Source organism: Lissotriton helveticus, chromosome 3_1 (genome assembly GCF_964261635.1).
Source record: "Lissotriton helveticus chromosome 3_1, aLisHel1.1, whole genome shotgun sequence".
In the NCBI taxonomy this organism is placed as follows: Eukaryota; Metazoa; Chordata; class Amphibia; order Caudata; family Salamandridae; genus Lissotriton; species Lissotriton helveticus.
The window spans coordinates 2,064,226,117-2,064,254,094 of NC_136061.1; the positions used below are offsets into that span (position 1 = coordinate 2,064,226,117).

The 27,978-nt window shown below is 45.6% G+C and overlaps 1 long non-coding RNA gene across 1 annotated transcript in view; it reads left to right on the forward strand.

The window, feature by feature from the left end:
• The window catches only part of LOC144825259 (uncharacterized), a 298,854-nt gene that overhangs the window by 229,113 nt on the left and 41,763 nt on the right, over positions 1–27,978 (forward strand). The window lies entirely within an intron of this gene.

Genomic DNA, 27,978 nt, shown 5'->3' on the forward strand with positions numbered 1-27,978 from the left:
CAACGGTCAGCTGAGCATCATTCATACAGAAAACTACCTGAGGAATATGCAGAAGTTAGACAAGCATGGCTCATGCGTAACAATAGGCCTACGGTTCAACTATTTTTAGGAGTTGTCTAAGTGCTACACCTGAGCCAAGATACACAGTAAGATAATAAGTCACACAGGGATCCACAAGCGTGATCTTATAAATCATTTGCTCCAGTTTATGCACTTGAGTAGTGCAAGGAAGTGAAGCACACATATGCCTAAAGATTTATAAACCGGGAGTGCTCTTCCAATGGCCAGGTCATACTGACAACGACCCTCATTTTTAAAACATAAACAAGCAGTGGTTTCTCTATTGCCGATTTCCATCTCAGGAGGACTTCTATGAACCATTTAATACAGCAAGTTGGACCACATTTTACTAAATATTTACACACCCAAAACCATGATTTGTGAAAGTGTTCAGTACATCTTCTCTATGGTGAAAACATGGGAAACGTAAATTGCTTTTTTCATAGGCTCTGCGGTAGTGCATAAGAGACATCTACTGTGGATTGTTCCAGGCATCTCCAAATCAGCCAGGTAGCCGGGATGATAAAAAACAATGGGAACCAGGGTAGTAACTTTGTAGCTAGTTGGTGGACAGTAAATATTCTGGCTCAGACAGGTTAACTTTTATATTTTAAGTCTGAAAAAAGCATTAGGCATGGCTTCCGATGAAGGCCTTATTGTGGACTATTCGCCTTGTAATTAATGTGATCTGTGTGCAACAATGAAATGTTTGTGTGCACACATTTTATTTCTATATGCATTGCAGGCCATTGACATAAGCCGTCATGTGAACATGTCAGACACCCCTTGTATGTTGCAATTGTAAAGGGTCGGGCAAGGCAGACATACAAGAACTTCTATTTTGAAAAACATTAACCAAAACTGTACATTTTAAAGCAAAGTTTCCAACTGTTGCAGCAAAAAATGCGAAAGTTTTATAGTCCTTTCTGAAGGGGGACTCAGTAAGCCATTGAAACTGAACCACTATAGAACTTGTGGGTAGCACAGTAGATATTATTGCCATCTGAAAAAAACAAGATCACAGCACTCATATTGAGAGTGAAAGCTCTAGAAAAAGAAGAAACCTCACCCATTATACTTTCTTCAAGTAGATATGATAGTTAAAATGCTAACTATGGAGATATTTCCGTTATAATTCGAGATGGGAAATATTTCAATTAATATGAACAATTTCAGCCAATATTAACACACCACAGAGAATGTCAATCTGAATTTCTGTCTGACTACTTTACGGACCACTTCATGTTCCTACAGAGCATGCTACTGATTATTGAGGTGGTCCATCTACAACTGAGCAGCAGAATACGTGTCTAACAATTAGTGTAGCTCAGAATGTATGACCGTTATGTACTAGGCCTACAGGCAGCAATGCTGTAAGAAGTTCTATACATTATAGGTGTCAGTCATAAGACTACCCCATGAGGTACAGTGCAAACCTATTCTAGTCTATCACTTACAAGTCCGAAATTCGTGCCCTCTTTATCCTCCTCCTTTCCTAGTTCTCTGTCTCCCACTGGCTGTCTCTCTTTAAATCCCACTGTGACTCCTATCACACATATCTCCCTCCCCACGCTTGCTGTCTGCAGACTTTGCTCTCTCAATCTTACTCTTAAGGGTTCTTGGCTAATGTTTTCTGGTTTCCTGTCATCACCCCTCAATGTCACTTTCTCTAACTTGCTTCTTCTTGTGAACCCTTAATTTCTCACTTTTCCTGACATTTTTTGAGGTGGCTGCAGGGGAAGTGAAATCTTTGAAAATGCATGTCAATAGGCATCATTCTAAGTAGTGTAAATATTGTCCATGAAAACATATCTCGTCAGTGCAATTGCTGTTGCTAAATTCATTTTTTTTCAATGGGGATATCTATTGCCATACATCCCTTCATATTTGTGATCCTTCTAAGTCCAGCCCCAACCCAGAAACCGATGTTCTCAAGGCCTTAAAATATGTACATTTCTGATTATCTCCAGGATGAGCATAACCTGATAAAGAGTTTGTGAAGACCTGTTCATGGAGGGCCCACCACCGATGCCTGCTACAAGATTTAATACAACAAAATCTACACTTGCAAATGTTATTATTAGCGTAAAATACTTTTTGGCGAAGAGGGTTTACGCTCTCAAATAATTCTACTTGTACCTATTGGCCATACAAGTGCTAGTAGATTTGGTAACTGGGACTACAATTGGTAATTTCCCTTTGGAACACCATGCTTACAACCTATTCTGCCTGTGCACTAAGAATTTGACTACACACTTGCAAAGGCTAGATTTGGTTTGTCAATTTTATTGAAATTTCCTGTTTATTATTGACATTGACAATCATATATCCAAAAACCGCTGATGTAAACAATAAAAGGATCGCACTTTTTATTCTGGAAAAAGAACATGTTAGCTACAACTGTCACTTTAAAGCAATTCAAAGAGCTAGTTATTAATTCCATGGAATTCAATAAATAAATTCAGGGCACCAACCGCTGGGTAATTGCTTGGATAAAAAAAATAATAGCCTCTTCTTGGGAAATATAAAAAAAATAAACCACAATAAATTTTTCTGAAGCCACAGCTGGCAAGCATAGTTGGTGATTCAAAACCACGGCAGAATCCAAAGGAGTTATTAAAGCGCTGCCTGTGCTTTCAGCTAAATAAGAGTTGAGACCGCATTGTTAAAGGGTATTAGCGCTCGCTGGGAGTTTACCCAGATTTACTGATTCGCATTCATAAACAGAGCCCAGCTAATTGGCTCTAATATCATCAAGTCTCGGCTGCGCCCTTCTCCTGGGGCTCAGATGTTAGGTATAAAAAACAACGAAGCCTCTCTCCTCTCTAGTCGTACAGGTATCTTCACGCGCATGTCTACATTTGAAATGGAACACTGCTGCGAGGACTATTTTTCGTGCATGCGGACATATGTCTGTGCCAGGGACATGCCTGCTGATTGCAGTTCATGGTTGAGCTGCCCATGAGTATTTGAATCAATCTGCGTTCAGATAAGTCGGTATGTATGGTGCTATTCAAAAAATCTACTTTATCTCTTCCCTCGCCAACACAGAGCTAGAAGAGACAATTATCACTCAACCATGTATGATGATTCACTGCAGAGCCAGGGATAGCAGTTGTGACATTGAACATTCTTTGATCACGTCATCAAACAACTTGAATCTTTTCCCACCATTTTCCTCTCAGCAGCTCCTATATGTTAAACACGGGTAGGTAAAGGCAAGTGCAGGAAACTAACAAGTAAAGAGTGTTTCCAGAGCCCTGTTCATTATTTTGTATTTATTTGTGACCCTGAGTTCCGGTAAAGTAAGGGAAGTGCGAGGTAGACCAATGGACAAGCTAGGGTGACCATATGTGGTCCTGACTACTCCGAATTGACTTCATTGTACTAAGGTGGTCAAGCGGCCCTATTCTTCTCTTGCTGGCCATTGTACACAATCGAAAGAAATTCACTCATAACTCAACTTGGATGAAATTTGTGTTAGGCCAGTTTAATTAGCATAATGTTATGATACTCCTTCGTGTAAATATTTACTGCAAATGCGCATTCGTGGTAAACATTTACCACTAACGCATGTGAACATGTTGAACTATAGAACCTGGTGCTTTTTAATCCTGAAATTCATTCTCACATCCTAAGCGGACATGAGGAGACAGACCTCTTGCCCTAAAATTCAGCGCCAATTGTGAGTTTTATATTTCGCGTAACTAAGTGCAATTTCATACAATTTTTCTGAAATGTTATATAGCTACACACAGAAAAAAAGCAAATTACGCAAATTTGGCACATTCCTCATTATTTCTTGCACTCTAACTCTTAGAGGCATGTTACATGTGCGAAAGCAATAAAAGTGCAATTACGAGGGCAGAAAATCACAACCTAAGTCCAGAAAATTGAAGAGATTACAAAGAATGTGCACAGAAAAAGGGTGTGAAAGTAAAGGACAAAACTGGGGGTGAATGTTTGATTCATTCAGCATTCCGTCCATCGTTTGTGCCACAGCACTTTTCACCCTAAGTGGAATGGGTACGCCCAGACGTGGGTACCTTGCTCACTCTGTCACAGGATTCAAGCTAGCCTGGATGATGAGTGGTGTTACCCCGAAATCAGGGACCCTCACACAGATTACATCCAGACTGCCATAGCAGGCTGCATGAAAACTGTTCTTAAAACATAACATGGCACCCTCACGCAATGCCATGTCAAAGTGTATTGCAGGTACTATATGTAAGTCACCCCTGCAGCAGGACTTACAGCCCTAAGGCAGGGTATATTATAGTATATGTGAGGACATATCTGCATGAGCGGATATGTCCCTGTGGTGTTCGGTTCTATTACTAGATATTGCATGTGCTCAGGGAAGCCATCTTAAGACAAGTACTTGGCATTGGTCCCCAGCTACATGATGGCTTTACTGAAAATACTGGTGTTTGGTATCCAACACCTTGCCTTACTAAATCAATACTGCTGCCACTACTAGATTTATTATGACATACACCCAGAGGGCACCTTAAAGCCTCCCGCCTGAAAAACCTACCAGTGTCTAGGGTGCTGGCTGAATGGCAACGTTCAACCTGTCACCACAGACAGGTTTCTGACCCTTGTAGGTGAGAGCCCATGCTCTCTGAGGCCAGAAACAGCGTCTGCTCTGGAAAAAGGTGTTCAAATCTCCTCCAACAGGATGGCTAGTGATTTGGCATATCAAGGCGAGGGGCTTCAAATCCCCTGCCGCCTTTGATATGCAACCTCGGCTTCCCTTAGACCAAGGAGATGCCACACCCTGCCTAGAGGCCTATTTGGCACCAGGACAGCTGGGAAATTAGCAATGCAAGGAGGCGTGTTACACTATTAGGCTCCAGAGAAAGCATGGCTTGGCAGTTCGGCTGGGCTGTGACCATGCGGCACAGGGTCAAGACTGATTTACATTTAGCTGTCTCTGAACCTGGGTGTCGAAGTTAAAGAACGATGATGGATTCAACCTAGATCTGTGACTGGGGGTGAGTGTCTGAAAAGTTTCAGCACTCCGTCCATCATTTCCTTGTGTTTGCTTTGTTTGTCCTAAGTTGGCTGGGTATGCCCAGACATGGGTACCTTGCTCACTTTGCCAATGGATTCAAGCTAGCCTGGCTGATGAGGGGTGTAATCCTGTAACCGGTCCGGATGCTTGTTCCAGTCCAGGGAAGACATGGCTTGGCAGTTCGGGCTGGACTGTTCCCATGAGGCACAGGGTCACATAGAGGGGCATAGTGACTCCAGGGGTCAGTAGTCCATTGGCTACTTCCCTACACTTCCGATAATGCCCCAAATTTGAGTGTTTGGGTGGTCCCCTGACACTAGGAAAACAGATTCACCTGACTAATGACTAAAGATGAAGAAGGACAAAGAAAGAGATGAAGAATGCAAGACCTGTTTTGCTGCCACTGGATCCACAGAGTAAGCAGCATCACAAGAGGAGATCTCCATGCTCCAGGAGGTCAGAGCCATCTCCCTACTATGTTTGGGGATGGTGGGAACCCCAGTATTTGCCCTGCACCAATACCCAGGGCACTACAGCCCTTTCAGCAGCTAAGACTTGTTTAATGTCCAGCCAAAAAACAAACACAGTGAAGACTGATCTACCAATGTGGGATGTCAGCCCCAGAGAGGCCATTGTCGAGAGTGGCCTTATTGTCCTGTTTGTCCCCATCTCCAGGTCGACCCAAAAAGTGAGAGCCTCTAAAGCAAACAACCTGACGGACAAAACAGCTCTGCACCGAGCCCCACCACCCAAGTTCGAGCCTACTGACAAACCAAAACTGCTGGTGGTGGTAAGATTCTTGGCACCTAATTACCTTAAGTCCAGAAAAACAACCCTGTATCTGGGTTGCAGGTACCCCTACGCATTGTATGTTTCTTCCATAGGATGACATTACCACATTCAAGACTCATGCTTCAAATCTGAAAGCTGTATTTTCTGGGTGTCTGATTTCCTTATTGAGTGTGCATCTCATTTGTTGAATATGTGTGTGCAATAAATGCATAACATTCTACTTTGATAAGCCTAAGTCTGCTCGACCACACTACCACAAATAGAGCACATTGTGATTGTTAAAGCAAGCCCCTCTACACTAATAATGGATGCCTGGACTCTCTACACAGTGCACCTCATTTTTGGTACACTTTATAGAGAGCCAACTTCCTGCAATCCACCCATGGATTTTGGCACAGTCCCAGCTTTACTAAGATTAGTAAAGCTGGGAATACGTCAGAATGCTACATCTTCACAACAGACGAGTAACAAGAAGAAATATGTTAATTTCTCCTTGTTATTTCATCTTTGTAGAAAGAGGGAAGTGCCTCTGAGGATTGTTTTTGTGCAAGAAGGTTACCATGGTGCAAGGGTGCCTGCGTTGTTGCTGAAGAGAGCAGGTATGCATCATCTCCTAGTAGATATGGCGGATTCCTGCTCTTTACCTGTCACACAGTGTAACACAGAAAGTTGTTTTGTTGCACTGTTTGCATAACTTTTTAGTCAATCTGGACCCTAGGGAAGAGGCATGATAAGACTGGTTGAGGTTGAGGCTATATGTTTCACTGGGTAGAACCAGAAGAATGAGCAAAGATTTCTCCATCAGCTACGGTGAAAGAGTGCAGACGGTAGAAGTGATAAATAACCTAGGGTCCATGAAGACAGAAACAATAAAAGATGGCAAAAGTATAGAGGCAAAAGAAAAGTGTTGTTCTTTCACCAATGTCACCTCCCAGATGATAGCTGTGGTGCCCAGACTGTATGAGAGGGACTAGGCTGTAACTGATTGCCAGGGCTGCTGATGGGGAAAATGCCTGTCCTTAAATGAATTAGTGCTGCTGAGAGAGATGCAGCGGAGCACAAAGAATGGGAACATAGGATGCCCTCCCAGGTCTATAGGAAACACAATCATAGGCCTGACAAGCTTTCCACTTGTAAGAGTCTGACACAAACATACAATCAGGAACCCAAAAGTAGAAGCATCCAGCTAAATCCAGCATTTATTTCTGTTTACAACCCCCAGCCCAATCCAGCATGTCTGTCTCCGATCCCCGAAGCCACCTATCCAGCATCTTCTAACCTCCTGCCACCCTTCCTGTAGTCTGTGCCGTTTCATTTTGTTGGTATAAATTAGTCTTCTCTGGCCCTGATAAACCTTAGTCTACTTGCTGTAATCCCTGTTTCCTGCTCAATCTGTGTCTTCCAGTCTACCAGCATGACCAATAGCTCCCATATCATTAGCTTGCCTCCTTCAATATCCTTTTGCCTTGCTGCTGGACAGACATCCTGCTTTAAACGTTTTTATCTTTTTCTTCCTTCCTGATCTCTACAGCCTACTTCCTTCTGGCCAATGGTCTCCCAACTTTCAGATACTATTATACTCTACAACCGACCTGTACTGTTCATTTTCTCACTTCTTGTGGCAGAGCTTGTGTGTCTGAACATTTCAATTTATGTATCTCCTATTCCAGCTGAAATAGCTTCTCCCTGCCAGCTACCATTAGTTTGCTGCCTGCCTTCTGCCCTTAGACCTGCAGATACACCTTCAATTACCCTAACATACAAGCCTGCTCCAAGCTTTACCTACCTTCTTCCTTCAGTCTGCTTCGCAATGCCTATTGCATATTTCTTTATGCCTTCACATGCTCCTTGTAAAACATTATTGGCAGGTTGCAGGTCCCCTGTGTACTCATGAGAAACTGTCATCTCAAGAAATTGGGTTATCAATCTCAGAGTGATACCAGCAAAGTTGTGTTCCGAAGAGGGAGAACATGGTGGCCGTGAGCTGAAGCGGTCGCAGGTCGTGCTGGTAGCTCCCCTGCCGATACACCATATTATGGCTGCCTCGGTGGCTGTGGCAACGCTTGAATTAAAGAAATGCACCCTCAAGCATAATTTGATTTAAAAATGATTTTCTAACCTGGTGGAGGCTTGGATTTAGGTGATGTGCGTTGGCGCCTCGCTGGATCTGCAGCGCTGCCTCACAGTTGCCTCGGAGTTGAGAAGGGGCTGGAGATTAGCAGCACGTTGCTCGTCGCGCAAGAAATCACTGTCCACACTTCTTCTAGGAGCAAGAAAGGCCACTTTATTTTAAGACAGGTGCATAATACATTTCTTTAACACATTAATTATTTATTTATTTCAAAGACATTCCAATCTACACAGCATGCCTAAACATCCCTACCTAACTGAACCCGAAACTAACTCTTGCCGAATACCCCCTGGATTACCCAATGAGCTACCCTTCAGGATGGCCAACCCGCTCCAGGCTGCCCACCCCACTAGCAAAAACCGCCTCCTGAAAGAACCAAGACACCTGTCCTAACAGTGGCAAGGCCCGAAGACCAGAGCAGCGCCTAGAGCACCGCAGGGTAAAAAACCTAACTAATAGCAAAAAAGGGGGAGGGTGGGTGGGGCAAAAAGAACCTCCCTTCCCTTGCCTCCCGCTACGCACTTCCCACCCGCCTGCCTAACCGCCCCTTATAAACCCCTAATCAACCCCACCTGCTCTTCCCTCGCGCGAACGCACCCAGGGAAAGACCAGCTCGCGCCTGGCTCTCCCTGGGTCCCCCCTCGCGCAAGAAATCACTGTCCACACTTCTTCTAGGAGCAAGAAAGGCCACTTTATTTTAAGACAGGTGCATAATACATTTCTTTAACACATTAATTATTTATTTATTTCAAAGACATTCCAATCTACACAGCATGCCTAAACATCCCTACCTAACTGAACCCGAAACTAATTCTTGCCGAATACCCCCTGGATTACCCAATGAGCTACCCTTCAGGATGGCCAACCCGCTCCAGGCTGCCCACCCCACTAGCAAAAACCGCCACCCAGGAAAACCTTTAGCGTTTTCCTGCCCCACTCAAAGGGAAGGAGCACACCACAACTGCACCTGAAGAACCTTAGCTATCAAGTCCCGGAGCTCCAAAAGGTAAAAGGAAATGCCCAATTTGGACAGGTGGACACCGTCCTCGCAGAATAAATGAGTCTCTGAAACTTTCAAATGATGATGAGCCAAACTGTAGATACATAAATGGTTACAAAAAAGTCTCATGGTTCGATTCACTTTGCGTCTGGCTTTCTCCATGGCTGAATAACTCCTCGCCCCATGCCATGTCAGCCGAGGCACCAACTCAGTCCATATCACCATGGTGCTCACCCATGTGTCCTTGATGACTTCGAGATCCTGTTTCATCAGCTTTAGCAAAGTCAAACCCGATAGAGAAACTAAGTCGTTTTCCCCAAGGTGCAAAACTAGGAGATCCGGGGGGCCCCCCCAACCCCCTGATATCAGAGAAGTCAAGGCGGGAAAGAGGCCGCCCCAACGCATGCCCCCTGTGCCATGCCAGGAGACTTCATGTGTCAGACTGCTTAAGCCAAGTGATCTACCACAAAGCTGACGTGCAGCGGCTACAGCAGCCCTTTTAACAAAAGAGTGACCAAGAATCCACACCCTCCGTTTTTCTCCAGCGACCAAGGGCCAAGGACCTAGGAGAAAAAGAAATGTTAGGCAAAGCAAAGGCGATCTATTTTCTCACATACTTCTCACAACATCTGGAGCGCCAACGCCCAATATGCCGAATTTGGGACCAATCCCACCCCAACCTGGCGGCCTCTGTCGCTGCCCCAATCCTGAAGGAATGTGTACCAAATTGAGAAGGATCGCGCCCCAAACCCAACAAAACCTTGCGAAGTACAGCCAACAACTGAGAAACAAGAATGGGGCTGCCATCAGCATGACAAAAAATTGCCCCCGTAGCAAAGTGAGGGGATGACACAAAAACCTCCCATTCCCCAACAGGGCAGCAAGAAGACACACCGCTCCTTCCCAAAAACACCCACTTACCCCTCCCCATCTGATCAGTCTTGGACATCCGCAACCACATACACACCCTGTCATGCTCCACCACTACCTCACTGCTGGTCATACCCACTCTATCCCTCAAACCCAGCAGTTCAGAGGCCCGAAACGCCCCAAAGAATAACCACACAAAACACAAACGAAATTTCTGACACTCAAATGCATCATAACAGCACACCTCCAATTGCGATAAAAGCAGCTAAAGCAAATCAAAAGTCACCGGCTGCCGTAACTTCTGAGCACCAGCCTGAAGCCTACCCAAACCTTTTAAAACTTTCCGAACCAACACCCCCCCAACAGGATCCCTCCCCCACCAAAGCAGCCCATAAAAGGACACCCCAGCCAACTTGCCCGAAATGGTCGTGTGGGAGAGGCCTTTGTCCGCCAAATGCAACACAAACTGCAATAGGAATTGTTCATCAGATAACACAGCCCGTGCTGGACCCGCCATCTCCTCACCAAACTGTAAAAACTCATGCCAGGCCTTCAAATAACTCCGACGGGTGGAGGCAGCCACGGAATTCTCGACCAAGTGGTGCACCCTCAATCCCCCAATGCCCATACGTACTGTGGGATCGCCGTCGGTTCTAGGTCTGCCCCGGGAGCCAGTTTGCGGAATTCTGACCACTGAAAGCGAGATAAAGAATCAGCGATGCAATTAGTGGCTCCTGGAACATGCCGAGCTTTAAAAACAATATTCAGTTGTAGACACCGCAACATGAAAACGCGCAAGAGCTTCAATACACGCAAATCACGGGCCCTCTGCTTATTAACGAGGTGAACCACAGCCATATTGTCCACATGGAACAACACAGAACGATTCTGAAACTCCTCCCCCCAGATGTACAGAGCGACCAACAATGGGAAGAGCTCCAAAAACGCAATGCTTCGACCCTGCTCCCGCCAATGCACTGGCCAGCCAGCCGCGCACCAACGTCCTTCCCAAAAGATGCCGAAGCCATTAGCTCCTGATGCATCCGTGAAAAGCTGCACCTGCCACACAATGTCCTCATCCGCAAAAAACAAGGACACGCCGTTGAAATCTTGCAGGAAACGCAACCAGATACTCAAATCGGCACGAACAGCTGTTGTAATGCGCACCCGATGATGAGGAAGGCTGGCGCCGGACATCGAGAGGCCAAGACGTCTACAAAACGTCCTACCCACCCGAACAACCCGACACGCAAAATTCAGATACCCCAAAAGCTTCTGAACCTTCCGCAGTTCCAATTTGCGTTCACCCAACACCAACCTGATGAAATCAGACATCTCCCGCACTTTATCAGCAGGCAGACGCGCCATCATAGCCAGGGTATCGATTTCAATCCCCAGAAACGTCAGAGATGTACACGGACCCTCGGTCTTACCCGGCGCCAAAGGAACGCCCAGCTCCTCGGACATAGCCTGAAAGATTTCCAAAGCTAACTGACACTGCCCAGACCGACCCTCACCAATGAAAAGAAAGTCATCAAGGTAATGACAGACCAGGGCGTGGCCGCTGACGAAAGTGAAGCGCCACTGCAGAAATGTACTGAAGGTTTCGAAGAGGGAACATGACACCGAGCAGCCCATTGGCAACACCTTATCCACATAGAAATAGCCACCAAAGTGCATACCCAAGAGACCAAAATCCCAAGGATGAATGGGCAGAAGCCGGAAAGCCGACTGAATGTCACTCTTCGCCAGCAAGGCACCAATACCTGCTGTGCGAACGAGCCGCAAGGCGTCATCCACGGAAGCATATGTCACTGTAGAATCAGCCGGGTCAATGAAATCATTGATGGAGGCACCCTCAGGCCAAGACAGATGATGAATGAGGCGAAACTCCCCAGCCGCCTTTTTCGGTACCACACCGAGCGGAGAGACTATCAAATCAGGGAGAGGACAGCGAAGAAAAGGACCAGCAATCCTACCCGCTGCAAGCTCAGCATCCAACTTCTTCTGCACAACCTGGGGGCACTCCTTCGCAGACTTCAGATTGTCAGACCACCTGCCCATCCGGGGGCCCTGATACCCAATCCGGAAACCAACTCTGAAACCCCAGGACAAAGACTTGGCAGACTCAAAATCCGGTTAGTCCACCAACCACGAATCAAGGACGTCCAGTTTAATAGGAGTAGGAGCCCTTAGATACAAAGTGCGAAGGTTGTCCCCTGCCCCCGGAACCCCTCCCTTGGTCTCCAAAACGCTGTCCGGGAAAACACTGGGTGCGCACACTCATGTTTATATCTGCATGCTGGCCGGTTACACGAACCCCTGTTAAAATGCCAGCACGCGCCAGAGGAGGAGGACTGCCCTCTGCCCCAAACCCCCGCCCCAAAAAGAGCGGAGCGAAATGGAAAGGGCCGATAATGCACCGGTTGTCCGCTAGCCGTGTGGGTCGTAGCGGGCGGGTGAGCAGATGCCATCCACTGGAGCCACAATTCCGCATCAACCTCACCCCAGGAACGCTCTGGAAAAACACTCATACGGGCCCGAAACTCCTCGTCGTATGACAACCAGGCAAAGCCTCCAAAATAACTATGAGCTTTACGTATGACATCAGCATATTTAAACATGTCGACCGCCTTACTTGGATGACGCTGGCAATAAACGCTGGCATAAATTAAAAAGGCCGAAGTCCAGTTCTCAATAGACTTCGGGACTCGAGGCCTCCGAGCCAATTCTAATTCCTCCTCCTTCGACCCTTCCTTAGCTTGGACATCTCTATGGAGAAGCCGAAACACATCCACAAATTCACCATTCCAGATGCGAGTTTTAGTTTTCTCAGACAAATGGGACCCCAAAGGCATCCCCACCCCAGAATAAGGCAATTTTTTAGGCAGGATACTATCCTCCGTAGCAGGCTGTGCAGCAGCCACCCCAGCCCCAATGGTAGAAACTTCCCCTGCATTTTGCACATTAGAAACATTCAAACTCACCGGCCGCTCAAGCCTCGGTGCCAGAGCGACTCGCTCACCAATAACCCCATCACCCGTACCGATTGATCTGGTACGCTTAGCCGGGAGACTCTCCCCTGGGTTCCACACAGCCCACCATCCATCCTTACCTCTTGGCAACTGTGCCGACTTCTGCGGAAAATCAACATGATCCCCTCTAGGTGGTCTACTCCTCGCTGCCTCACGTACCGCTGCGTGGTCCGCACATGACTCCTGCAAGATACGAGGAACAGGGGGTTGCCCCACCCCACCCCTGTGGGCCCGTGCTGCCAAAAGCCCAACATCCTTATCCCTTAATTCCCCTTCCTCCAAATCATCATCTTGCATATTCAATTGTAAAACATCTCCAGAAAATGAAACTTGTGCACTGCCACTTGGCAGAGCCCCATCGCCAATTCCCCCATCATAAAACTGCCAATCAATGTCATGAAAGCGCCACGCATGCAAAGCTGCAGAAGAGAGATCCGCTCCAGATAACTCTCCCGTGATCCCACCACTGGAAACAGCCGAATGGACAGTCCCCAAAACCGCAGAACCAGCCAACAGCCGCCCAGCTGGAGGTGCAACATGAAAACTACGGCCGCTCAAGCCAGACTGTGAAGAACCTGCAAGAATGCCACCCCCCACAGATCCAAGGGACACACCCACTGAAGACCCAGCCACAGGCGCAAACCCAGGACCACCCGACCCGTCCGCCAAACCACCTTGGGGAACACCGGGCATCTCGCGAGAAGCCGGAAACAGCACCTGACCAGAGGCAGGGGGTGCCCCACTAAGGTCCAAACCCGACCCACCAGTAGCCTGTGGCTGCTGCGCAACAGAAGGAATGCCCACAGAAGCAGGAGCCGCGGACCCGGGGGCCAGGGGGGGTGGGGGGGAGGAAAACTCACCAAAGGGGACAAATTCAATGGCCGAGGGGGCCCGCGAGGGGAAAAAACCAGGCAACTCAGAAGGGGGGGGAGAGGCCCCAAACTCTGGGCAGCCCTGGGCCACCACATTGGGAAAAGGGGGGTGGGCTTGCCCCAGCACAGGGGTGGCAGGAGACAACAGGTAACACCACTGCCCATGAACCCACAAAAAAGGGGAAACCCCATCAGGCAAAACAGTCGCAGGAGGAGGGGGGCCCCCGGGCACAGGGGCAGGAACAGGGGCCCGGGGGAGGCTCTGAGGATCGAGGCTCCTCCCCCGCTTAGCCCCAAGACACACCGGAAGCTTCTTCGCTCTGCCCAGAGGGGGCCCGCCTAAGCGCTGGGCGTGCCGGCCCACAGAGCGCCCTCGCCTCCCCCCGGGCGCCCCACGCAAACCAGCATTCCCCAAAGGTAACAAACATACCTGCTGGTGGGCGCCCGGGTCACACGGCGGGGGCCCCAGGGCTGCGGGAACTGGAGCCGGCAGCGGTAAAACCGCCGGCATGGCAGCCTCTCCATCCTCCTCCTCTTCCGGGCCGGGTGACAAGCAGGCAGTCACCGCCCGCGACATGCCCTCGGCAGCCTTTTGAGGGGGGCAGGTCAACCCCACCCACGCTTCCGTCGGCACGCCGGGCCACAGAAGATCCTCGCGCCCGGCAGCACAGAGCATCTGAACAGCCCTACGGACCGCCGAAGCCTCCTCCATGGCCCACCAAACCAAGCAAGCAGTAAGAGCCAGCAAAAAGAACCTCCCTTCCCTTGCCTCCCGCTACGCACTTCCCACCCGCCTGCCTAACCGCCCCTTATAAACCCCTAATCAACCCCACCTGCTCTTCCCTCGCGCGAACGCACCCAGGGAAAGACCAGCTCGCGCCTGGCTCTCCCTGGGTCCCCCTGCTCCAGGGGTGCTTCCTGGAGCACGAGCGGCAGCGTCAGTACCTGCAGGGCAGCGGGAGCCGCCGTCTTCATGCTGGACGAGGAGGCAGTGGAGCATCACGCTGCTGGCAGAGGTTTAGACGCCAAGATTAGAGCATAAGAAGAAGTTTTAGCTCCGGAGGTACAGGAGGTACAGGAGCCTGTAATACAAGGTAACATTGTTGGTCTTTTCTCGTGGGAGCTTTCAAAGCGTCACATTGTACCATACAGCCTTAAAAAGAAGGGCACTTCTAATAGCATCACTGCTTCTGATTCCCTGATAAGTGGTTACAAGAAGGGCAAGAAGGCAGGGCAGACAGAGGCCGAGGACAGTTCTGAGGTAAATATTTTGGATAGTTTGGGCAAGATAGGTAGAACAAAAAAATCAATCAGAGGTAAAACAAAGGATAAACCGGAAAAATCAGAAAAACCTGAAATACAAACAAACAAGGAGGGTTGCACCTTAAAAAAGACCACAAAAGGTCTCTCTGGAGGTCATATTTTAAGGTCTTGCCTCAAGTTCTGAATATCGCAGAGCAGGGGGAAGCCCTAAGGATGCATAGGGGGCCGTTTCATTCCTCCTCAAATATAGCAACAGAGGGTCCTCAGGTTGCGCTGGCATCTTGTCCCAAATTAAATTCTGGCTCAGATACCCTGCACCATACTGGTCCACCTTTGAGCTCCTCTATTCCATCAGAGTCACAGCCGCAGTCACTGCTGAAACCACAGCCACAACTACAATCGCAGAGTATATTGCAGGTTGATCGATCCCCTCAGTCAAAGGAGTCAGAAGTTCTAGGAGCCTCTGAAATTAATAAGAATACAAGTTTGAAAAAATCCATTACAGGTAGAAGTGATGATGGAGTAAATGCAAATACAGCAATGGGGGTGGACGGGAGTGATGCTCCTCCCCCAGGAACTGGGCTAGAATCCTTATTCCTCACTATGGCATCTGACATCAAAAAGGGGTTCACAACTTTAGAGGAAAATCAGGGGGATATCAGACTTTTTGTTGAAACCCCAGAGAAGAAGCTGGATATTCTGAATTCCAGGACGGGGGCTCTAGAAAACTCAGTGGAAGAACTTAAGACAGACCTAGGAGCAGCTAAAGATGATATCACCTCACTTAGGAAAGAGGGAGCTGCACTTAGAGACCAAGTAGAGTCACTGGAAAATGTTTCCAGGCGCAATAATCTGTGTCTTCTGAAGGTGCCAGAGGGGAAAGAAGGGGAGGACCTAAAATCCTAAATCATGACCCTAATCAAGGAAGTAGTCTAGATTGACGTATCGGAAGATGAATTGAGGCAAGACATCCAGAGGATACACAGAGACCCTTACAGGAAAATCCGAACCACACAAAGCTGAGGAAGATCTTGATCAATTTTCTCACTTTTGAAATAAAAGAGAAAATTCTAACGGCAGCTCTAAAATTGAAGTCTCTGAAATCAAGAGATTTCAATTTTGAGATTAGGTCAGATCTCTCGCGCGCCACTCTGGATCGCCAGTGGGAGCTGGGGAGGAGAATGGAAGATTTTAAGAAATTGGGGGCTGTGGTTAAACTCAGATTCCCGGCTCAACTGAGGATCATGTTAAACAACAAGATGCACAATGTGCGAACAGTGCAGGAGGCAGATGACCTGCTAGAACATCTTAAATCTTAAATAGTCCGCTTCACTAACACCAAATCTAGGTGAAGATTATGAAGGGGACCGACAGGCATCATTGTACCACACTAGCCTCAGATATACTTGTAACACACCAGATACGCACAAGAATCAAATTGTATATCTTTACACGTACACAAGCACTGTCACAATAAAATAAAAAAATAAAAATAAAAAGATTTTTAAAATAGAAAAAGGCAGAGTGGAGCTACCGGCCGGCAGAGCCTGAAATCCCAGGTAAATAGGGGTCGGGTTCTCCAAGGCGGGTGGGGTATGCTTAAGGGGGGAGGTGGAGGGAGCACGGGGGTGGAGAAGAGGGGTAAAATACAAAAAAATGTAATCCTCATTGGTCTTCTGGTCCTATTAGGCCTTGTTTTATTTCATCACTGCTGATGGTCAGGCACATATTCTGTACAGGATGAGGTAGGGTCAAACTGTTGTCCTCCTAGTTTCCCATGAAAGTGCTCCAATGTCTATCATGGAACGTAAATGGTCTCCGAGTAAAAAATAGGAGAGAGAGAATCTTGCAGTATCTGAGGGATTCACCTGCACAAATAATTATCCTGCAAGAACCCCACCTTATTAAAACAGAACTTATTGAAATATGCGGAAAGCTCGGGTGGGTGGAACATTGTCTCTGTTCTGGTCAGTCATCTAATGTCAGATGGGTTGCTATAATAATTAAAAGGCAAGCTAATGTTATGGTTCAGGATGTGAAGACGGACTCAAGTGGCAGATGGGTTATAGCAATGCTTTTAGCAGAAAATATACCTTTCACGGCAGTCGACTATTATGGTCCTAATCAGGAGGATCCTTCAACCTTAAAAACCATCTTTTTGCATTTATTAGGGCTTCCAGATAAGACAATTTTTGCTGGAGATTTTAATATAGTTTTAAATCCTCTGTAGGATAAATTACCAAGGAGTAGAGCTAATACCCCGTCTAAATCCAGAAGTTTTGTGAAGTCTATGATGAGGCAAAAGGCATTAATTGACATTTGGAGGGAGAGACACAATTCTAGGATAGACTATATCCTAATTAGTAATGATTTAAGATGCAGTATTAAAGATATAGGCTACCGGATGTATGACATTACAATGCATGCTTTTACCACGCATGCTGTTACAACGCAGTTTTTACAATGCATGCTGTTACAACGCATAACATTTTGGGGTGCTGGATAGTGAATAGTTTAATTTACTATTCCAACTCCAGTCCCCGTGGATAGTAGGGAAGGTGTTGGATAGTAAATTAAATCTATTCCCTATCCTAGAGCGCCCCCCAGCGCAATGCGTTGTAATGGTTTTCGTTGTAAAACCTGCGTTGTAATAGCACTGCGTTGTAAAAGTTTCATTGTAAAGGATGTTTCCCAGGCTAACCTGACCCCCCACCTTTCGGATCATGCAGCCGTCTGAATGGAATGGGATCTGGGAACAAAACCTCAACAAAGAGTCTGGTCATTCGATCGAACTATTCTTCTAGATAAGGAGGGTATTACCTGCTTGTCCCAGGGAATTAAATAGTTTGTAGACATCAATATCGGCTCCGCCGATATCACTGTGGTCTGGGACACTTTAAAGCCTATTTTAGAGGATTAGCCACGAATAGGACCGCATATAAAAACAGGAAGTATAGAGAGGAAATTTCACAAATAGAGGGTCAAATGAAAGAGGTTGAGAAAGACATAATTAAAGAGGTGGATCAGGAGCAAACTCCAAAACCTATTGACAAACTGGAATCTCTAAAAGGGCTTCTTGAAAGCACTATTGAGGCTAGAATCTCCAGTAGCTGGGCGGTCAGCAAGTTAACTCATTTCGAATATGGTGAGGGTGTTGACAGATTGTTGGCCTGGAAGGCCAAATGTTATGTTATGTTATACTGGGGTTTTATATAGCGCACGGCTACTCAAAGAGTGTCCCGGCGCTTTGTTTTGCAAACAGTCTCACAACACAACAAGAGGAAAACAGATAGAGAACCGAAAGGAAACCAACAGAGCCCAGAAAAAAACTAAGAAGTGAAAAGCCAGGTTTTGAGCCCCTTCCTAAAAGCCAACAAGTTTGGAATACTGCGCAGGACCATTGGCAGTTTATTCCACAACTGGGGCGCCAGTAGTCTAAAAGAGCGGCCTCCGATGCGTGCCCTCTTCACACGAGGCACTGCAACAAGAAACAAGGATTCTGACCTCAGCGACCTGGCTGGATGGTAGAAGGTCAGTCTCTTTTGGAGGTATTTCGCACCGGAGGCGTGCAGGGCTTTGTGCGCCAGAGTCAGGATCTTAAAAATTATCCGCTTCCGGACAGGAAGCCAGTGCAGTGCCTCCAAGAGACCCGAGGCTCTAGCACGGCGAGATAGTCCGAAAATGGCCCGAGCTGCTGAGTTCTGGACCACCTGTAACCGTTGAAGCAGATATTCCGGCAGGCCGAGATAGAGAGCGTTAGCATAGTCAATTCTCGAGCCAATTATCGCCTGCACGGCGATCTTCCTGTGTTCCTCCGATAACAAAGGGAGAAACTTACGCAGCATCCGGAGCAAGCCAAAACAGGTGCCCGTGAGACCGATTATCTGTGAGCGCAGTGAGAGGCCGTTGTCAATCTTAATCCCAAGGTTTTTCGCCACCTGGGACGAACTTGCTGGTGGAAACATGTTCTCAGGCCACCACACTTTCCATTCCGGATCCGAACTGCACCCGAAAAAGAGGACCTCGGATTTATCCGAGTTGCACTTGAGGCTGTGATGTTGGAACCACTGGAATACAGCCTCAATGCAACCCTGGATCCTACCTCCATCGAAATCCGCACCCCTCTCACAGGTGAAGAGGAGCTGGGTGTCATCAGCGTAGGAAACGATTTGAGCCCCAAAAGACTCCGCCAGAGCCGCCAGAGGGGTCATGAAGGAGAGTCTGTAATTTGATTAAGGAGATAGAAGATGCAGGCTCTAACACAATAACAACTAATGAGGACAAAATAAGAGATGCCTTCCATACTCACTTTAAGGACTTATACAAGGAGGAAAACTGCATAGACAAATCTACCGCTAGAGACTGGCTAAATCGAATCCATCTTCCAGCTCTGGAAACTACTAAGGGGCAAAACTTGGAGGTAGAAATTACGCAGCAGGAGGTTAGAAAGGCACTCTCAGCTTGTAAAAAGGGGAAAGCAGCAGGGCCGGATGGCCTTCCGGTCGAAGTCTATAGATCCATGGGGGAAGTCATAATTCCATATATGACTATACTCTTTAATAAAGTCTTAGTAGAGGGGGCCAAACCTTCTTCTTCATGGGGAGAAGCAAATATTACCTTGCTTTTGAAACCGGGTAAATCCTCTACAAACTGCGGGTCAGACCGATTTCTCTCTGTAACTCTGATTATAAAGTCTTTACTAGAATCTTGGCTGACAGGAGCAGTGGCAGGAGATCTGCTACATACAGATCAGAAGGGGTTTTTAAAAGGTAGAAACCTTTCCGATCTTACGCACGATCTGATAGGTGCGATAGATTTCTCTTTCAGCTTTACCCTCCCGTTGGCGGCCATGACGCTCGATGCTACAAAAGCGTTCGACAGAGTAAACTGGAACTATCTAGCTGCAGTTTTGGAAAAACTGAATTTTGGCCTAAAGTTTTGTCGAACCGTTAAACTTTTATACAGTAACCCGTCAGCAAGACTAATAGTAAATGGCAATCTGACAAAGTCCTTTAGTATTAAGAGAGGAACAAGACAGGGCTGCCCTCTCTCTCCCCTCCTCTTTGATCTATACATAGAGCCGTTTGCTCAGAGTATTAGGGAGGAGCAAGCCATAATACCATTTAAGAGCAGCTCATGGGAGAGAAAGGTAGCCCTGTACGCAGACGATATTTTAATCTTATCATCAAATTTATCTTTGTCCTATGATTAGGCCTCATGGAAAGCTCTTAGCCTGAGATGCATATATCCCCTTGGTATCACTGGGTCATCAGGTAATAGTGATACAAAAAGGGCTTTATCAACAACTCTGGACCCAGGTTGGCCGAAACTGACAGAGAGCATTACCACCCTCTCATAAACATCGAGAGGTTAGCAACAAGTAAGACGCAGGAGTACCACTGGTAGGCTGGTGAGATGGAAATCCTCCAAAAATTTGAAACCTACCTCTCCGAAGCGAGTAACAGTGGAGACCTGCAGACTACTAGTTTGTGGGGGTCAGAGGCAAATGAGGATAAAAAAAAAGTTTAAAAAAAAATCTCAGGGTGAAACACAAAAGTCACTAAATTAACCTGTGTTTAACTCTCTGTTTGCTTGGCGCAAAGAAGTCAGGCTAATCTTAGAGGCAATGTGTAAAGTATTTATGCAGCACACAAGCAGCAATAAAGAGAAAACACAACACAATAATAATTTCAAACCAATTTAGAAGAATACAGTGATTTTTAATGAATATAATGGTACCAGAACAACAAAAATCCACTCAGATATACATTTTTTAACTTTTAAGTGAAAATAGCGCCAAGAACCACAAAGTGTCATTCACATTTATCTGATTGCACTAGACTCGGGGAATGTCACCAGTTTAGTCTGACCATGAAGCTGCGCGGGACAGATACAGGGGCCACGTTAGTCCCACTCTCAAAGTCCACACAAAGAGCTCCATTCCCATTGGCGGGGGCCATGAAGAGGAGGCTGTTGGTGCGAGAAGTAGGTCGATCATTTTGAACAGTCATTGCTGTAGTGTGTAGAGCCAGTCGTTGCTGGGGCTTTTAGTTGGTTGATCATCGCTGACAGTCACTGTCAACACAAAGTGCAGGTCTCTTGAAGCCAGTCAATGTGGGCAGTTTATTCTCAGCACAAAGAGGTCATTTCCCAGTTGCGAGGAGACAGAACTTCTGTATCTTCACCTTTTCTTCAGGAGGAGTTCTCACTGATGCCAGTCAAGCGGCCAGGACTGGGGACAATTGCAAATACCCAACTCTTGAGCAGACCAACTCTTCCGGAGCAGGACTCACTTCAGCGGAGGCCAGCACCAGGGCTCAGCCAGGTCCAGTTAGTCCTGGTAAAATAGACAATTACGGGGGTCATCTGGAAACTTGTTTTGTGTCTGTAGCTCAAATAGGATGTCAGCCAACTGGCACTTGGAGTCACTCTGAATAGCATGGGAAGCAGGTCCAATCTTCCTTCTTCAGACAGCAAGCAGTCCTTCCAGCGGCAGGACAGCCATTCTGCTGCAGGGCAGTCCGTCTTCTTAATCTTCCACAAGTCGAGGACTGTTCTGATGAGGGGGTTTCAAGGGTCCATGTTTATACTTGCTACCAGCCTTTGTTTGGTGGAATTCCCTCACCTACTCCCAAAACTGGTTCTGGTCAGGTCTTCCTCTAACCCTGGCTTCAAACTGTCTAGGGTGAAAAGGCAATGACAGGCCTGGTGTCAGGTTCCTTTGTGTGGGCTGTAGGCAGGGTCCTTTGAAGTGCAATCAGGTCAGGGTACTGCTCCTCCTGAGCCATTCAGTCAGGAAGAACCTCTCCCCTCACACCTAGGTTTCCTTTGTCTCACTGTTTGCAAGCAATGCACAGCCCACAACAGAGGAGCCATTCACCATCATTTTTGGGATGGAAAAAGAAAGCAAATTATCAACTTAATATAACTTATTTTACATTAAATTTGATTCATTTTAAAGGTGCTTTTCCAACACAGTGTGCATGTCAGTGCAAATTACCCCATGTCATTGTAACAATGTTACAAAGCAGAGCACCTCACTTAATTTTATTCTGCCTATTATACACAAGAAATGCTTTTTTGGTACCCTGGCTGCGTAAGGCAGAGATTAAGCAACATCGGTTGGCAATGGAATATTTACAAAAATCAACAACAATAGATATATTTCACGCAGTTTTAATTTTTTTTAGGAGTGCGATCCAGACCAGAAACTGTATGAGTTAAATAACTCTCTAATGGTTGTTTTTAACGATAAACTTCCTCTTATAAAATTATTTATGATGGAAAAATCTTAGAATGTAACCTGATGTAAGGTTTTTATTAATGATGTAATGTTTGCAATAATCTTTTTTATATAAGTTCATGTATGTTTTATAATTTGTTAAGTTTTATATACTTTTAATGGCAAATTACCGAAATAAAACTGTTTTGACTTTGGACTTGACCATCATGTGACCCAGGACACTAACAAAACACACATTTGGTTTTGGCAGAAAAACTCCAACTTTCAAAAAGTAGTATTTTTAAAATTGTACATTAAAATCTGACTTCACCTTTAAAGAGGATTTTAAATTATAATTCATTTGTGAGTGTAGACATAATTTCTCTATCTGCTCCCAATTCGAAGTTAGCACTTATTTGGTGCAATAAATTAACTCAGTGTTAGTCTGTGGATGAGATAGGTCATAAAACATTAAAACATTACTTTTTCACTGTCAGGACATTTGATATTTAAAAACAAATGCCCTTCTTTTTGAATACCATGCATCCTGCCCTGAGTCTTTAGCGCCTAGCTTAAAGGTGCCTTATAAGTATTAAAAAGAAAGAATTCGGCCGGGAAAAAGTTGGTTTTTTGCCAAGTCGAAATGGCTGTTTAAAACAGCACTACGGGCTTCAAACCGGCGACATATTACATACTGTTACTATAGTGGGTGGCACAATGAGTGCTTCAGGCCTACGGGTAGCATATTAATTTAAAGGTCTTGGGTAGAGGTAGTACATTTAACTAGTGACTTACAATAAATTGAATGTAACAATTAAGTGTAGACAATTTTGGAATGTTTTAAGTAAAGAGCACAAGCCATTTAGCGCTGGAAATTAGAGGTAATCTGCACAGACCCCTAATACCAACAAAAACCTGTTCAGTAGAATAAGGAAATAATGACAAAATACTTTGGGGAATACCACACTAACAATGTCAAGTCTAACATTCTTATTATTATTAATTTTATACAATCACTCAAACCGTCACTCCCTTTTTTATGGCTCCCTAGAAAAAATTCAGTAAGAGACTAGGTAGTAGTTAAAAGGTTTTGTTATTTTTCCTTTTGTCAGCTTAATGGACGTTAGCATTAGAACCTTTTGGAGAACCATTTATATGTATACTACCTTTAATCACTTTCTATGAGGTGTTAGTATGGATCTGTCTGATTAGGATGTAATATGATGAAGTGAAATGAAGGCATCATTACTTTGCATGGGTAATTATGAACAAACCATACAAAGTGCACCAGAATGAAGACATTCTCTGACATTATACCTAACTCTAAACATTTTACGGACCCTTATTCTTGCCAAAACCCAATCTTAAACCCTTAGTCCACAGTCAGCCCTAAACCTTGTGCAAAATATAACACTACTAATGATAACACCAAGTTCAGTCATAATCCTAACCACAGCCCCAACCTTCGCTCTGACGCAAGCTTGAATCACAAGTCTTATCTAAAAAAGTCATAGAACTTAACCATAAAAATAGCCCGAGAACTCACAGTACCTATACTCCAAACATAACCAAAAGCTCTGCAATTTAATTGTAACCTGTAATGTAACAATTACTCTTAGTATGACCCTTAAACCTATGTTTTCTCTTCCTGCCACTCATACCCTTAGACTACCTGCAACCCAAGCACTGACCACAGACCTACTCCTAAATATAACCTTGTTAGACATGGCATCCTTGGTGTGGTTTTCCCCTGTATTTTTGCCTCTGCCTCCTGTATTTTTGCTGTGTGCTGAATTTAGTTTTTGCTTGTCTAGATGCTTTGGGCACTTTGTCACTGCTGATCAGTGCCAACGTGCAAGTGCTCTCTCTGTAAATTGTGAATATGGATTGGTGTTGCCATGATTGGCTTATTTGACTTACTACTAAGTCCCTAGTACAGTACACACTGTGTGTGCCCAGAGCTTGTAAGTCAAATATTGCTAGTGGGCTTGCGGCACTGATTGTGCCACCCAGTAAAGCAGCCTTTTTAAACGTTCTCAGACCTACCACTGCAGTGTCTGTGTGCAGTCTCTACTGCCATGTTGACCTGGTGAGTGCACCCACTTGCCAGGCAATTTTATTGATTTTAGACAAAGGTAAACAGACCAGCATTACAGTACATCTCCGTAACGAAAAGAAGTTCCACATTTTATAGCTCATGGCCCCAGTGGGTCCCATGTGATACATACAGTCAATCTAGAAAAGCTTATCTAGTCCATCTGCCCCAGCCATTTTCCCCAAACCTTACAGTGCTTAGTCGGACAACCCCGAGCTTCGTATAGGGGTTTCTCTTGTGCCACACACCAGTCCACTCCCCTGCTCCACTTCACAACGCTAGGTGGACTGGAAAGCTTCCATTTGGCAGCTATGTCTCTTTTAGCTACGATCAAAGCCGTATTAAAGAACATTTTGTCGATCCTGGACCCTTCCAAGCCGTCCGTAATCCCCAGGAGCGTGATTAGCGGGTTGCGTGGAACCTCCCAACCCAAGACCTCTTGTTTGCTCTTGTTCTATGCATTACGAATACCGCCCCAGGAGGGTACAGGTCCAGACCATGTGGAAGAAGTCTGCCCGATCTGGGCCGCAGGGCGCGCAGGATGCAGTCGGGTTCAAACCAGCATTATGAAGGCGTATAGGTGTTAAATATGCTGTGTGCAAATAGTATAGTTGGATCAGATGGAGCCTAGCTGAGGCAGTGATCGTCTTGGGCGCCATCAGTGCGTCCCTCCAATCTTCCTCCTCAAGTGGTCCCACCCAGCCCTCCCAGCGGCTTCTGAGCTGATCTAGAGTAGTTGGGGTATTGTTGTTTATAGAGCGATAGATACGCGAAATTCCTCCCCCTCCCAGGTTCCCCATTCTGATTTGTGCCTTCGAGGACTATACTGCGGTATGGTTGTGCCTTCCGGTATATGTGAGCGGAGGGTGTGGCACAACTGTAAATATCTGTAGAATTGTGATGGGTGCAGGGAGTGTCTGTTCTGCAGATCTTGAAAGGTGTGTATGTGCTCACCGTTCCACAAGTCCCGAGTTGGGAGATCCTAATGAGTTCCCAGGCCTGGAATCCTTTCAGTGTGCTAACCTCTCTAAGCAACGTGCCATGCCAAAGTGGTGTGTGTTGGGTGAGTTTATTTGTCCAGTGGGTGTGACGCAAGAATGCCTGCCAGGCCAGAAGAACAGCCTGAGTCACCATAGGTAGAGTCATGGGTATGGGCCCACCATACATCATCGTTTGGAAATTCGGTAGACCCAACTCGCTAAGCTCGAGTCTGTATGCCGGGTCGGACCATTGCCCGTTAAACCAATCATGCAATGTGAGTAGGCGGACCGCCTGGTAGTATTGCTATAAATTAGTCATTCCCATGCCCCCGTCAAAGGGCGGGACTCAGCAGCGGGGCAAGGCTATACGGGGTCTCCGACCACCCCAGAGGAACTTGGTGGTGAGGCTATCTAGTTCCCTGAACCAGGCCCGCTGGAAGTAAAAGGGGGTGTTTTGAATGACGTAGAGGAATCTATGGAGGATCATCATTTTAAAAAGGGCGACCCTCCCTAGGGGATTCAGCTGTAGCATCTGCCATTTGCGGAGGTCCCGGGGGGAAAGTAGTCTATACTGAAGGCAGAGAGCTCTCATTTTCTTTTTGACTTCTACATAGGAGCATTGTTGCTCTTGCACCTCTTTGGTGTAGTCTGGCAACACCATGATGATATGGTTCTGGAATTTGAGGGTGCCCAGGGCCTGTGCCTCTCTCAGAATTGCATCCCAGTCTTTAAAGTTTAGGATCCAAGCTATTATGGGGCGGTGCAGGGCTCTCCGAGTGGCGGTTTGGACCAGCAGTTCTTACGTTTTTGACCTACAAAGGTCCCCTGTGAAACATTACTGGAATTCAGGGCCCCCCACTGAGTCATTATTGGAAAATGGGGAAACTCTGCCAAAGCAATTTCTGTTTTTGAAACTCGAAACACACCACAAAAATACAATAACTAGTTTACACCAAACAAAAGCTCAAATACTGAAATATTTTGTTTAATTCACAATCAAGTATAGACAAAAGTTTTCAAATTTTTAATTTTGGTTCTTTCTTTGTATATACTTTATAAATTGTAATTTATTAATTTTAATATTTTAATATTTTTAATTTTGTAAAACAGTCACAGACCCCAGGTGTTCTTGGACAATAGTGTATATGGTATCAGCTAAACATCATGGGCCTGATTCTCAAAGATAAAGTTACACTTTTGTGTAAGTTTACTACTTTCGTGTACCACAAACTACGTGTGGAGTTTTACAACTCCGCACTCCCTATACTTATGTGTATCGTGTTCTCAGCTCTGATTGCGGAGTCTACAGGTGCAAAGACCTTGCACATTTAAGTATAGGGAGTGGGGAGTCGTAAAACCTTGCATGTAGTTTGTGAATACCTTAAAGTAGTAAACATAGACAACATTGTAAGCTTACCTTGTGAATAAGGTCCCAAGGCTTGCTCCTATTCTCCTATTCTAAGGTTACTTGTATGGAGAAGGATTTTCACCAAACTGAGAGCATGATTTAGAGTTTGATGGAGAGGTTACTCGGTCACTAACATGTCAGATATACCATCCACCTTACTACAAGTTCATTATATTCAAAGGGCACGTGTAATAAGACAGATGGGGTATATACCATGTTTGTGATGGAGTAACCTGTCTGCCAAACTGTAAATCAGGCTCTAAATCTTTGCATTATTACAAAACCAACCTTAAATGATTTACCACCATTTTTCATAATGATTATTGTTTGGCAAGTGGCGTCTGGTTCCTTCAGTTGGTTTAATAAATCATGCATTATTAGCTAATGTCCCATTTAGTGCAAAGTAAGATTGAGATTTCCATTCAGACTAGCGTAGCATGTTCTATGGGTATATGTCACATTCATATTTTTCAATTAGTCTTATATTTCATGATCATAAGTGGCTGCAATAGTTTGTCTTTATCTCTATGCACCAGGCCCATTTTTCGATATGGGCGAGTGCAGTCCCTGGTTGACCCAGCTGAAATTTAGGGGCCGACAATGACATATAGATAGAAAATAGTCAATGTCTATAAAGTAATGGAGGCAACAAAGAACGTGGAGTTGACAGGTGTTCATATACACACTAAACTAAAAGTATGACTGACCTAGATTAGAGAAATCACAAAGTAGTGGAACTACTTCCAATAGATGTTTTCCTAGGTTTTGTGCATACATCTTGCCCATACATCAACTTTAGTTGTGTGTTGAGAGTTGGGACCTTTCACACACCACAAATTACCCAGTGCTCAACCGAATACAGTTAATATTGTCTCCTATGGAATGTTTTGAAACCACAGTGTAAAATGGGGTTGTTATTATCCCACTTATCCATGTCAACATGTTTCAGGTCCAGCAACTAAACGTATAGAATTACTCTAAATCATATATTCTAGTTATGCATATATGAAGCAACTCTGATGCCTGAATTATCCTTGTGAGGAATACAGTTTTATTTTACACAAGTCAAGTACTGACAACAGCATACCATCACCAATCACTGTATGTCAACATCAAGTCTATATTTGCTACCTAACCAACACACTAAGATAATGTTCCTTCTGAAGACAGTTTAAGATATTATGAGGTCAGTAAGGCTTGTCAGATTTTTGTTAAATCAATTAACTGTGTTAA